Genomic DNA, 11,360 nt, shown 5'->3' with positions numbered 1-11,360 from the left:
AGTGGCCGTTTCTCAGCAATGACGGCCCTGCTCACGGCCTTGTTGTCTAATGATAGTCTTGCTAATGATGCGTTCGCACACGCACACGTATAGTGGTAACGAGAGACTATTTTACCTACCAGTTCTCTATGGTTGGGCATCGTTCAAGCCAGAAACATTTAACAATAAGTAAATATATGTATACACAATGTGTATATTTGACTATCGAATAATTTACACTGGCCAACATCATAAGTCTTTGTTCTTCAAAAAGTTTCAGTCTTATTTATTTTGGAGAGAGTTCAAATCGCAATCATTCAACATTAAAAGTTTATTTTTGCAATTTTTTGTTAAAATATTTCACGATAATGATACTAATTGAGAATTATTTGAATTGCAGATCATTCGATCTTAAGTAAAAATTAAAAATGGAAAGTGAAAATTAATAGTCTGTAACACACGAAGTTCTTCTACATTTGAATAGAGAAGAAAAAAAAAAACAACTTTCTTAGATCCTTCATTAAATAAAAAATAAATGGAGTGGATCTGGTGACAATTTTAATCCATTTAATCAATAAATAATTATTAGTTTAATTATTTCATAATTGATTCATACCGATTACTAATCACTTGACTAAATAACAGGTTATCTAAGACAAATGAGTCCTTCAAGTTGATGTACGAATACATTGAATTTAAAACATCATGAAATATGTAAGATACTTATTTTTTTAAATTGATACGACGAAAGAATAAAGAAAAAATGAAAAATAAATAAAGGATCTCATCTTAATCTTCATGAACCTTTATAACTAAGAAGAAACAATACATCTCTAAAGACCGGAGGAGAAAAACTTGGTAAGTCACGTTTTCTAATTTTTACAAGAAAGTAGTTTTAAAATTGGACTTTATTTCCTTGTATTTTCTTTTTTTCAGTTGTGACCCCCTTTTACAATGTTCAATAAAATGATGTTCGGTATTCAATATGCTATGTTCATATAATAACTCACGCCATTGTCTCAACTAACGAGAGAATCATCATGACAATATTAAAATAACATAACAAATAAAGTAATAATATAATATTGAAATAAAAATTGGCAGCAGCGCTCCCTCGAAAAACATTCTGCAACTCTCTCTTATAGATCACGACTTCAATTTCAAAATCAATAAAAATGGACTTAATCAGTTTTTCTTTTTCTTTTTTTTTTTTTTTTTTTTTTNTTTTTTTTTTTTTTTTTTTTTTTGCCTACGGTTTTCAATTTTTAATAGAAACCGATCGAGTACAAACCGATAGATGAACATAAATTCCACTATCGTAAGAATGGTAGCGAGCGTTACACGACGCATGAATAAACGAATAATCATACGTATACACCGATAACAGTATCTCGAATAAAATCGTCAGTCGCATAATTACTCGAGAGGCACAGTCAAGATAAACCGGCTTGTTAAGAAACGTAACGAGCAGGTAACGTTAGACCCGGTGCACGCTATTGTGAGACGAACCGTGATTTACGATCGTGTAAGAGCATTCGGATAACTTCACCACGAGGAAACACGACCCTATCTCCTTTGCAGTCGATACCTTAGTTCGGATATACAAGAATATGCAGGATATTTCCGTAGCCAGATTAGGAAAGGTTTAAGGCTCTAAATGCATATGTATATGCAGAAAACTTGACAATAAACTTCATAAAGTTGTCGTGGTTAAATTATTGTGTATTTCGTTTCTGAAACGTCACCATGGAAATATGTCCTCTTGGAAATATTTCTTACGGCTCCAATCCACCAACTTGTCTTGTTCAATTTTGAAAGCGGTTTTATGAATGATTTATGATTTCAATATTTTAAATTCAAAGTTATAAATGATTCGGGATTGTGAATGACTTTCAGCATTGTCTTCGTGTCTCTCTTGATGCCATTAACATCGTCATTAAGGTATTTCTTCAGCTTTTGCATCAATACTATTATTTTATTTAAAGTAATTTTAGAAGTTAACTTAAAAATAATTTTAGAAGTGGTTCAGAATAATTTATAATTTCGATATTTCAAATTCAAAATTGTGAATGATTCAAGTTTGCGAGCATTGCTTTTTATTGTTCTCATATTTCTAGTTACATCATAATTTTGTCGAAATATTATCTTTTAACATTTTAGAACAAAGTCGTTGAAGAAATAAATAGAAAGAATGATTCAATTTTTTTTTATCAAAGCTTCTTTGGAAAATTGATAAAAATTATCAATTTCAAAAATTTATATTTTTTAAATAATTTCAAAATCAAAGGAAATGATGAATTAAATCTTCTCTATTTTTGCATAAAGTACGAAATATATTTTAATCTCAACAAAATTTTATGGAAGAAAATGATTTGGTTTTTTTTAACAATTACAAAAACAAAAAATCTAAAACCAAACCAATTTGATTTGTTAGTTCTAATGTTATAAAGTTAAGAGAGTTAATCAGATTCATCCAGAACCTTTCTTTATTACTTCTTTCTATTTTTCTCTCAAGTAACACTTTCAAAGTTGTTTTATAGTACCGGTCGTTTCACTACCACTTTGGTCACTTTCTCCAAAATCGATCCTAGTGGCTATTTAACTGCTGTAAATGTGCTTGAGAATATCCTTCCGGTTCCCATAACTTCTGCACAATAGAAGGTTTTAAGAATAAGATATAAGGATACATAAAAGATGCAAGATTAAATCATCATTGCGTTACGAAATAAATTAATAAAGAATAATGTTTTTCTAAAGGCCACAGAAATTAAATAGAATGATTCAAACTTTATAAATAAATTAATTAAAATATCATATTTCAAAAAAAACAATTGTTTCATCTTCAAAATATACACTAATCAAATTGACATTACAAAGTTTTTATATTTTCCGATTACAATTAAATTAATCGACACAAATCATCTAGAATAATTCAGTCCAAAATTTCATTTTAGATATTCATCAAAAAAAAAAAAAAAAAAAAAAAAAAAAAGAAAGAAAAAAAAAGAAAGAAAAAAAATTAGAAAAAGAAACTTACTTGAAACAAAACCAAAAAGAACGAGATTTATTAAAAAAAAAAAAAAATTATAAGATCGTTGAAACAAATTGGAGCAAATTTATTTGCGATTATTCCCGCGAAAAATCGGTAGTGGAGTACGATGACTTCGAATAGGAAACAAATCCGATGGTAGCGCGGGTTTCGATTCTGTCCAACTCGGCGGGAATAATATTCGATTTGGAATCGGGCCAGCGGTAAAAAGCAGATTTCGAGTATGCGGATCGATGATATTTCACCTGCATATTCGCGTTACCATGCGAAATACGCGAGGGCACGTGGTGTGCTTCGGTTCGCCCGTCACGTGTGCTCTATGCGTAACTCGTCCAATATTTCTAATTTCCGCGTGTTACGTTTAAGGTCCAGAGAAATCGGCGTGCAAAACTCGTGAGTCCACGCTTGTCTATCTATAGTACCGGCCGTATTCTGTCGCGTGATGCAACTTTATAAGCACGAGGTCCTTCGAAATAATTCGGATAGCGCAACGAAAGAATAGCAGAGGCAAACATCGTTCTTCTTTCCCAAACATGTTAAGTATAATGAATTTTTCGAAATATCTATAATGTGATAAGATTATCGATAGCATAGAATAGAAATGTTTGAGGTAGATATAATTTTTCGATAAATATTTCAGGTTTAAAGGAAGAAAAGCTTCGAGTAGCTTCTTATAATATGAGGCTGAAAAATGATAAATAAGATATTTTGACTAAGAAGAACGAAATATTTAAATTATTTGTCAGAATTTGTAATTAATAATTACAATTATTATGTGAATTTTTCAGTTGAAGTAAAAAAGATTGAAAAATGCTGTATTAAAAAGTTGTAAGATGAACGAACGAAATAACGATACAAAAAACCAAAGAAATTAATACAGTACGTACCTATTTCCCACTGGATCCTTTATTTAATTTTATGAATGATTGTATAACGAAGTAAAAAACTTCAATAAGTGTCCCAGACTTTTTTCTTTCAGATTTTTTGAAAGAACACTAAAAAAAAAGAAACAGACTTAAAAGTAAATGCATAGAATTTGATGCGGACAGAAAATCGAAAAAAAAAAAAAAAAAAAAAAAAGATTGAAAATCCAAAAGATTCTGCAACTTTATGCCGCATCCGCAACAACCTTGACGTGGAAGCCTTATTTTTACATCGAGACACACGATGTAAAGGCTTCATGACACCGTACACTTGTATGATTCGTTCAATTACATTAGCTGTCTGTTTAAACCATGACACACAAAAATGGGAAACGAAACATATAGAAATCAAATAGAGAAGTTTCAACAATGAGAGAATACTTTTTGCTCCAATGAAAATACCGATCAAATGCTTGAAAATTCTATAAGAAAAATTACTTCGTTTAATGTCTGGACAAATACTACTTATACAAGGAATCAAATGTAAATATTTATTCATTTTTTTTTATTTAATTGAAATGCAAAACAGAAAATGATTATGCTCCATCTATTCTATTTATTTCTTAAACATTGGAAATAAATTAAAGTTTTTATATGTTATTTTATATATAAATAGTAGTATGATTTCAGTAATAGATTAAGTATGATAATATTAAAATTTAAAAAAAATTGCTTGAAATAATATCTATATTCTCACATTTCAATGAAATTAAAAATACTCGTTTCAAAGTATCATTTGTGTATATTGATTTTTAAAAAGTATATTTGAAATATTATCTTTTTGTTTAATTACTATATATTTCAAAGAAAAAATAATTTACAAAATGACTGAAAGAAACAGAAAAAAAAAAATATTTATTCTTCACTTCAAAATATATTTTCAAAGAAATAAATATTTGATGATGAAAGAGTCGTTTCTCTAAACCTACATCTCGATCAAGAAATCTACGGATCCTTACACGGCCTCGTTTTTACTTCTAAATCACACACGAGCGTCTTTAAATTACTGTCACCATTATCTTATCGTACAGTCCCTTTTACAAAATCGTAAATACTAGTTGCACAGCGTACGAGAGGAACGGCCACGTGCCCCGACGTGTCGTCGCTGTAAATTATTCAAAACCGGCACAATAATGAGTAAGCAACTTATGAGTAGATAAGCCTCGCCTTCCCACTTATTACCATACCTCGACGATGCTAACAAGTAGCGAGCAAACCTTGCTTCGAGAAACTCAATTTTTTCTTTTTCCCAATATTTTACCACGCTTTACATCTACCATAATTCCTTCACTTACGAATAAACCAGTATATTTACTTTTAAATACTTATTTTGTGCAACATGTAAGTAAATATTACATTTTTTCAATCATTTTTTTCACTCGTTCAATTCCGAGTCTGAAAGCAATGTCTGAATTTAATATCTATATTTAAAGTACAATCGCGTCAATATTGTTTTGTATTAATAATTGTCTTTTTATTGGTAATTTTAATTGAAATAATATTGTTTCTATACATTTTATCAATTGATATTTCCATAACATTTTAAAAATCCGCGATAAGAATATAAGGAAAAAAAAAATTGTGACTTGGTTAGAGTTGTTCAAGATGATTTCAAGGTCAAATAAATGGCAGTACAATCTCTGTCTCTCGCAATAATAAATTTTATCTATAAATATTTTTCCAAATTTTTTTCTTAATTATATTCTTTTTTAAATAGCCTTTCTTCTTACATTTCTATAATATAAATTATTTATATCGATAACTTAAATATATATCTATATTTTAGGAAAAAAAAAATTTTTTTTTCTATTTCTCCAGTTATCATCAAATATCTACAGGATATCTACAATATCTATATTTCCACAAATCTAATCTAACGCATTAAGAAAATCCTAATTAATTTATCTCTCATTTACTATCCGCTCAAATAACCATCCACCATCTATAATCTCATTAGCACAAAGCACAAACATAATCGCTCCTCAAAAAGGTTCAACCCAATTCTAACCCAATAACGTGTGAAAAGTAAGTTGCATCCAATACGCTTCGAGACGGACCTTGCTCCAACACGACCAAGGTTCTGATCGATAAAACGGAAGCAACGGAACGTATACGAGACCAAAGGAGCACCGCCAAGGGCGCGGAAGACTCGGGAACGATCAGGATCAGGATAGATGAAGATATCCGGAGGATGGTGTTTCGCGTCGCGACGAGGTCAAAGAGAAGCGAAGAAAGAGAAGGCTGGGCTTGTCGTTTCGCCGCAAACCCGAAAATATCCATGTTGGCCGGTATGTTGAAACCTGGCATAAGCTTTGGCCGGTTGCCAGAAGAGCGGTACTCGGTTGGAGGCCACGCCAGGCCAGAGGCGACCGGCCTCGTCGCTTCGAACGTCCGTCCGTTAGGCCTCCTCGCGAAAAAAGGAGAGGGGAGAAAAAAAAGTGAGGAGGAGAAAAAATAACGAGAAGACCCATAGGCTGTGCCTCGTGTACCGTGGAGCAACGTAGAAATGATGTTTCCAGGAGAATGAGTCGGGCCACAAAACTGATAGTTGACTTATCACCGAATTACCCTTCGGTCACTTTTAATCATTCGTTGACCTTTTTTTTTTTAACTGGACATCTCTGGTTAGAGAACTGGGTTTAGTTCTCTTTTTTTTGGACAAACGTGATAAGCGAGGCATTAGGAAAACTACGTATTCTTTGATACTCTCGATGATAGTTTTATTACGATATTTTTCTTAGACTTTTTATAGATTTTTGTAGATTTTTATAGGTTTTTGTTTTTTTATGACAGAAAAGAAGAACGAAGAATTTTTGTGGAAATTTTTTAAATTTAATTGGTATTTTTATATTTTTGACGGAATATTTATTTAATTTAATACAGATTATTGCTGAAATTTGTTTCTTGAAATGAATTTTTATCTTTATCGATATAAATATTTGATATTATTTCAAAAATTAATTTATAATAATAAAAATGATCTACCGAGTAAAAAAAAATAGATGTGCCTAATTAATAATTTATGAATTTGATTCTAATATAAATTTATAAATTTAGTTTATTTGAACTTTTTTTTTAATCATTTATGAATAAAATTCCAAATAAGAAATTTATATTTCAAATATAATATTGATCCTCGATAAAGTATTTAATATTCTAAAAATATGCTAAATCACACATTTGATTATTATAGCAATTGTAAATAACGATTAATATCAATATTATTCACAAACAATTTAATAAATATCTAAAAATTACCATAAATATTTTAAATAAGGAATTAAAATATCTTATATTAATGGATTTTCTTCATCCGATACATATAACTAATGAAACATCAAAGTATGATTATTTTAAAGGTATTATCAATTAATTCTAAAGCGAGTAACATGCTTGTTATACTGACACACGTGATGAATTCGATTCCACCCACGGTTACTTTTTTCAGATACCCGTAAATTCGCAATTTATTTCTATTTCTGCAATGACAAATGTCAGTCCTTGAGCGAAGCTATGACGTAACGCTTTATCTCAGTGTCAATCTTGAAATTAATGTTCAACTACATCGCGTGAAAGTGTCGTACACGATAATTACGACCAGTAAACTGCTTGGTCATTAAATATGCACCAAAAAATGCCTCTCCCGTGCAATTTAATAGCCGCGATAAATCTCATTTATATCTAAGTAATCGTTTTCAAGTATAATTTTCTCATACGGATTTTCGTATTATCTTAATAATGAGTAATAATTTGAATAACATAATGAATAATAAAAAATTTCTTTGTTAAAAAAATATTAATTTTTTTCTAATATATATATATATATATATATATATATATATATATGTATATATAAATATATATTTGTATATTTGTATGTTTATATATAGTGAAATTATAAGAACGCCGTCTTATCAAATTTATAAAACATGGATCAAAGATAAGCTAAATGCGATAACTATAATACATACGATAATCATAAAAGCAATCGACGGATAGTCTGAAATTTTTAAACGAGTTTATGATGAAGCGCCATAACAGAAAAACTTGAGTATGAAAATATTGATAACGATAATAGATTTTCTTTTCTGTATGTTTTATTATCTTAAAAACCTATTTCGTTTGCGCCTTACAATATCATAACACAATACAAAAAATGACAAAAAAATAAGTATAAATTGACAATTATTGAAATATATAAGTTTAAAGGTAAAATAAATTTTATACAAAAATAGATGAATTTTGTTCAATTACAATTTTTAGTTCAAATAGTAAAATATTATTGAAAATTTAAATATTCAAAACGTACATATATATATATATATCGAAAAATTAATTTTAAAATAATAACGACATAATAATTATAAACTATTTATAATCATTTTTACAATCACTCACTTTAATCGTTTGATGTCACCTTACAATAAAACCTATTTCATCACGAACAGCGTATGAAATTGGTTACAAAATTGAATGGGAAGTAAGTCATTACGTTGAGTCAGGGAACTGTCCTTAATTTACCGGTTCTATGTTTCGAATTATTGATACAACGTTGTTAAGATAATTAACTTCTATAAGATTTTCATGCTTTCACTTTCTTTTATACATAGCGACAACAAATAGATTTTAGTCTATTTTTTTTTTATTTTTTTCTTTTCGTTACCAATAGACAAAACTTGAACGAGTGCCGCGATTGCGCAAAGCACAATTACCTGAGCTGGACTCGAACCTTATTCCACAGATAATGCAGCTCAACAAGAAATTCAAATTATTCGTTTCTTGAAATATACTTGTCTAATTTACATTTTACACGTCATACGATATAAATTGATATGCAAATTAATTATAATAAAAAAAATATTGACGTTTCAAGAAAAAACGATGATAAGCTTAGAATAATCGTTTAAGTTAATTATTAAGTCAATTTAACAACTGAACAATTATCAAAGTTTGATATAATTTCACTTATAAAGCTGACGTAAAACTATAAATGTCAATAAGATACTATTGAATGGCAAACTAAATAAATACTACGCAACTAATATTTTATTTCACTCTTCCTCCTTTAATATCATTGCCCCACTCTATTCTTTTCATAAACTTGAAAGAACACGCATTTTTAAAAGCTCAAAACAATAAAACATGAAATATTAAATATTAATATCAATAAATTGAAACATAATCCAAGGAGAAAACAATCATACAAATAATTAACTTTCGATAAGTATAAATTAATAATTTTAATATAAAATTGTCAATTATATCGAATTTATTATTTCGAATTTACCACATGGCATTAAAAACGTATGTTCCATGGTCAAATCGGAAAGGTTAGTAAATCGTTTCGTAAAATAGTCGTATTGAGCTGAACTAAACCGAACATATAGATTGAGCAAGTGAAAGTGAGGTTAGGTTGGTAGCATCACGTGGTGCACCACGGGGTCCAAACGAGGTTAATCGAGAGACCAAGAACCGAGCGCCGGCGCAACCAATGAACATCAAATGTGTACTTACTATTCTATATTCCTTTTTTTACAGCCAATTATAACGAAATTTTTTAAAAAAACTTTTGTTTTTCACATTTTTTAGTATATTATTGAGTATCAATGAAGAAAAACAAAAAATAAATAAAGAAAAACAAAAAAAGTAAAAAGTTTAAATATTACAATGAAAATTCATATTCAAAAAAAATATCTATGACAAAGTGATTCGTCAATGCATTCAAAGGAAAAAACATGTTTGTTCATATTCGTTCGATCGCCGCTAGTCAGCGCTGAAGTAGTATTTGCGCGAATTTCGAAGAAAAGAAAAAATGCGCGTTCTAACAAGATGAAAGAGCTGGGGGAGGAGGGGAGATTATCGAGCCTATATAGTAAGATATTCTAAAAAAAATTATATCTTACAAATTAGATAGGATTATAATGATACTTACCAATCAATGGAAAAATACTAGGTTGATCGAGCAGCGACTTGAGACTGTTTTCAACAAGAGTGGGAGAAGAACGATCCTTGTCACTCATTTCACGCACTGCGCCACGAAGCCGCACGTTCTGAAGGTACACACGCACACACAATCCGTTCGTATACGGAACACCGCACGAAAGAACGAACGACAGATATAGATAGACTTTCTACGTGTATACACGGAAACTAAAAGTGTGTACGCGGAGCAGAAACAGCACACACACGAATGTAACAAAGTAATAACAACGAGCACGCAGGCAACGAGAACGATGTGCCTCCCGTGGGACACAATTAAATGACGTTCTTCCAGACCGGCAGAGAGAAAAGGCGCCCGCACCCAAACCTCTCACCTCGTCACGCTGTTTCTACTATCACCCGAGACGGTCGCGGCCCGTTCGAACACTCTGGCCACGTTAAAATAAACGCGGAGCGCTACCCAGTGCACGGTGTTCTTGAAAATCAATCTAAAAGTGGATCGGTTAGTGGCGCAATCTCCTGGCTATCCTCTGGACCGACTCGCGAACAAGTGAACGACGCCTGCCGTTCTGATAACGAACACTGTCTGTACTTCTGCCTTATCGCGATGCGCGCGCATTCATCCGCCCTCCCCCTCCCCCCTCTTTATAACATGGTTTCTTGACCATCATCAGCAGTTTTCGTGAAATCTTTAATCTTGCAATGTTTTTTTCTTTTTCTATTATTTCAGATTATACGAATACGAATTTTCAAATACGATCGTATAAACGATATATAATTTTTCTTATATTTTTCTATTAGATTTTCTTTGTGAATTTGTTAATTCAGTGTTAATTGTGATTCGAAATCAAAAAGGCTATTTTCATTCATTTTTCTTTTTGAATTTAAAGAGATTCTTTTTTATTTATAGATTATTAACAATAAACAATTGTACTATAATTGATTGCAATACATCTTACAGAATCTAGATAATTTTAGATAATTTTTTGATATATGATGTACATAACAAAAAATAATGATAGATTTATAAATTTGTTATTAAATAAATTTGTTATTAAATAATGAAAATAAGATGTATAAGAATATACAGAAAAAATGTAAAATTATTAAAAATTAATAAATATATTGTTGATCAAATTGATTGCCACGTGCAAATGAAAATTAAATTTATATTTAGAGAAATATATATTTGAAACAGATATCATCAGAATTATCAAAGCAATTATAAATGATAATAAATAAAAATCTAATAATTATATGATTACAAATGATTATTTTACGATTAAAAAAAACTTTTGAAATATTGCTCAATACTTTACTATACTTATCATCATGCTTTATATACAAATCCATGGAAAACAAAAACAGAGTACAATTTTAATGACTTGTGTTGATAATAATACTTTTAAGTACAAAATTGAACACTGTTGTGGAAGTTGAAATTGTTTGACATATTTTTAAGTATCTAA

The 11,360-nt window shown here is 29.9% G+C and overlaps 2 long non-coding RNA genes across 4 annotated transcripts; one reads left to right on the top strand and one right to left on the bottom strand.

Annotated features, from left to right (window-relative positions):
- Positions 1–1,317: 1,317 nt before the first annotated feature.
- LOC122719422 lies at positions 1,318–3,831 on the top strand. Its single transcript, XR_006347606.1, has 3 exons — positions 1,318–1,920; positions 3,395–3,563; positions 3,669–3,831. It is a non-coding gene; the product is annotated as an uncharacterized LOC122719422 (long non-coding RNA).
- On the bottom strand, positions 2,329–10,448 carry LOC122719421. 3 transcript variants are annotated; one of them, XR_006347603.1, is made up of 3 exons: positions 9,884–10,448; positions 3,916–4,023; positions 2,329–2,626 (listed from the first exon to the last, which is right to left on the bottom strand). It is a non-coding gene; the product is annotated as an uncharacterized LOC122719421 (long non-coding RNA). The 3 variants fall into 3 exon arrangements; XR_006347604.1 differs by lacking the exon at positions 9,884–10,448 and adding an exon at positions 8,664–9,232; XR_006347605.1 differs by lacking the exon at positions 9,884–10,448 and adding an exon at positions 4,881–6,248.
- Positions 10,449–11,360: the final 912 nt, after the last annotated feature.

The sequence above is a fragment of the Apis laboriosa genome, unplaced genomic scaffold (assembly GCF_014066325.1).
Source record: "Apis laboriosa isolate Shangri-la unplaced genomic scaffold, ASM1406632v1 scaffold78_cov150, whole genome shotgun sequence".
Taxonomy (NCBI): Eukaryota; Metazoa; Arthropoda; class Insecta; order Hymenoptera; family Apidae; genus Apis; species Apis laboriosa.
The sequence above is the reverse complement of the archived record's forward strand: the minus strand, read 5'-3'. Positions and strand labels throughout refer to the sequence as shown.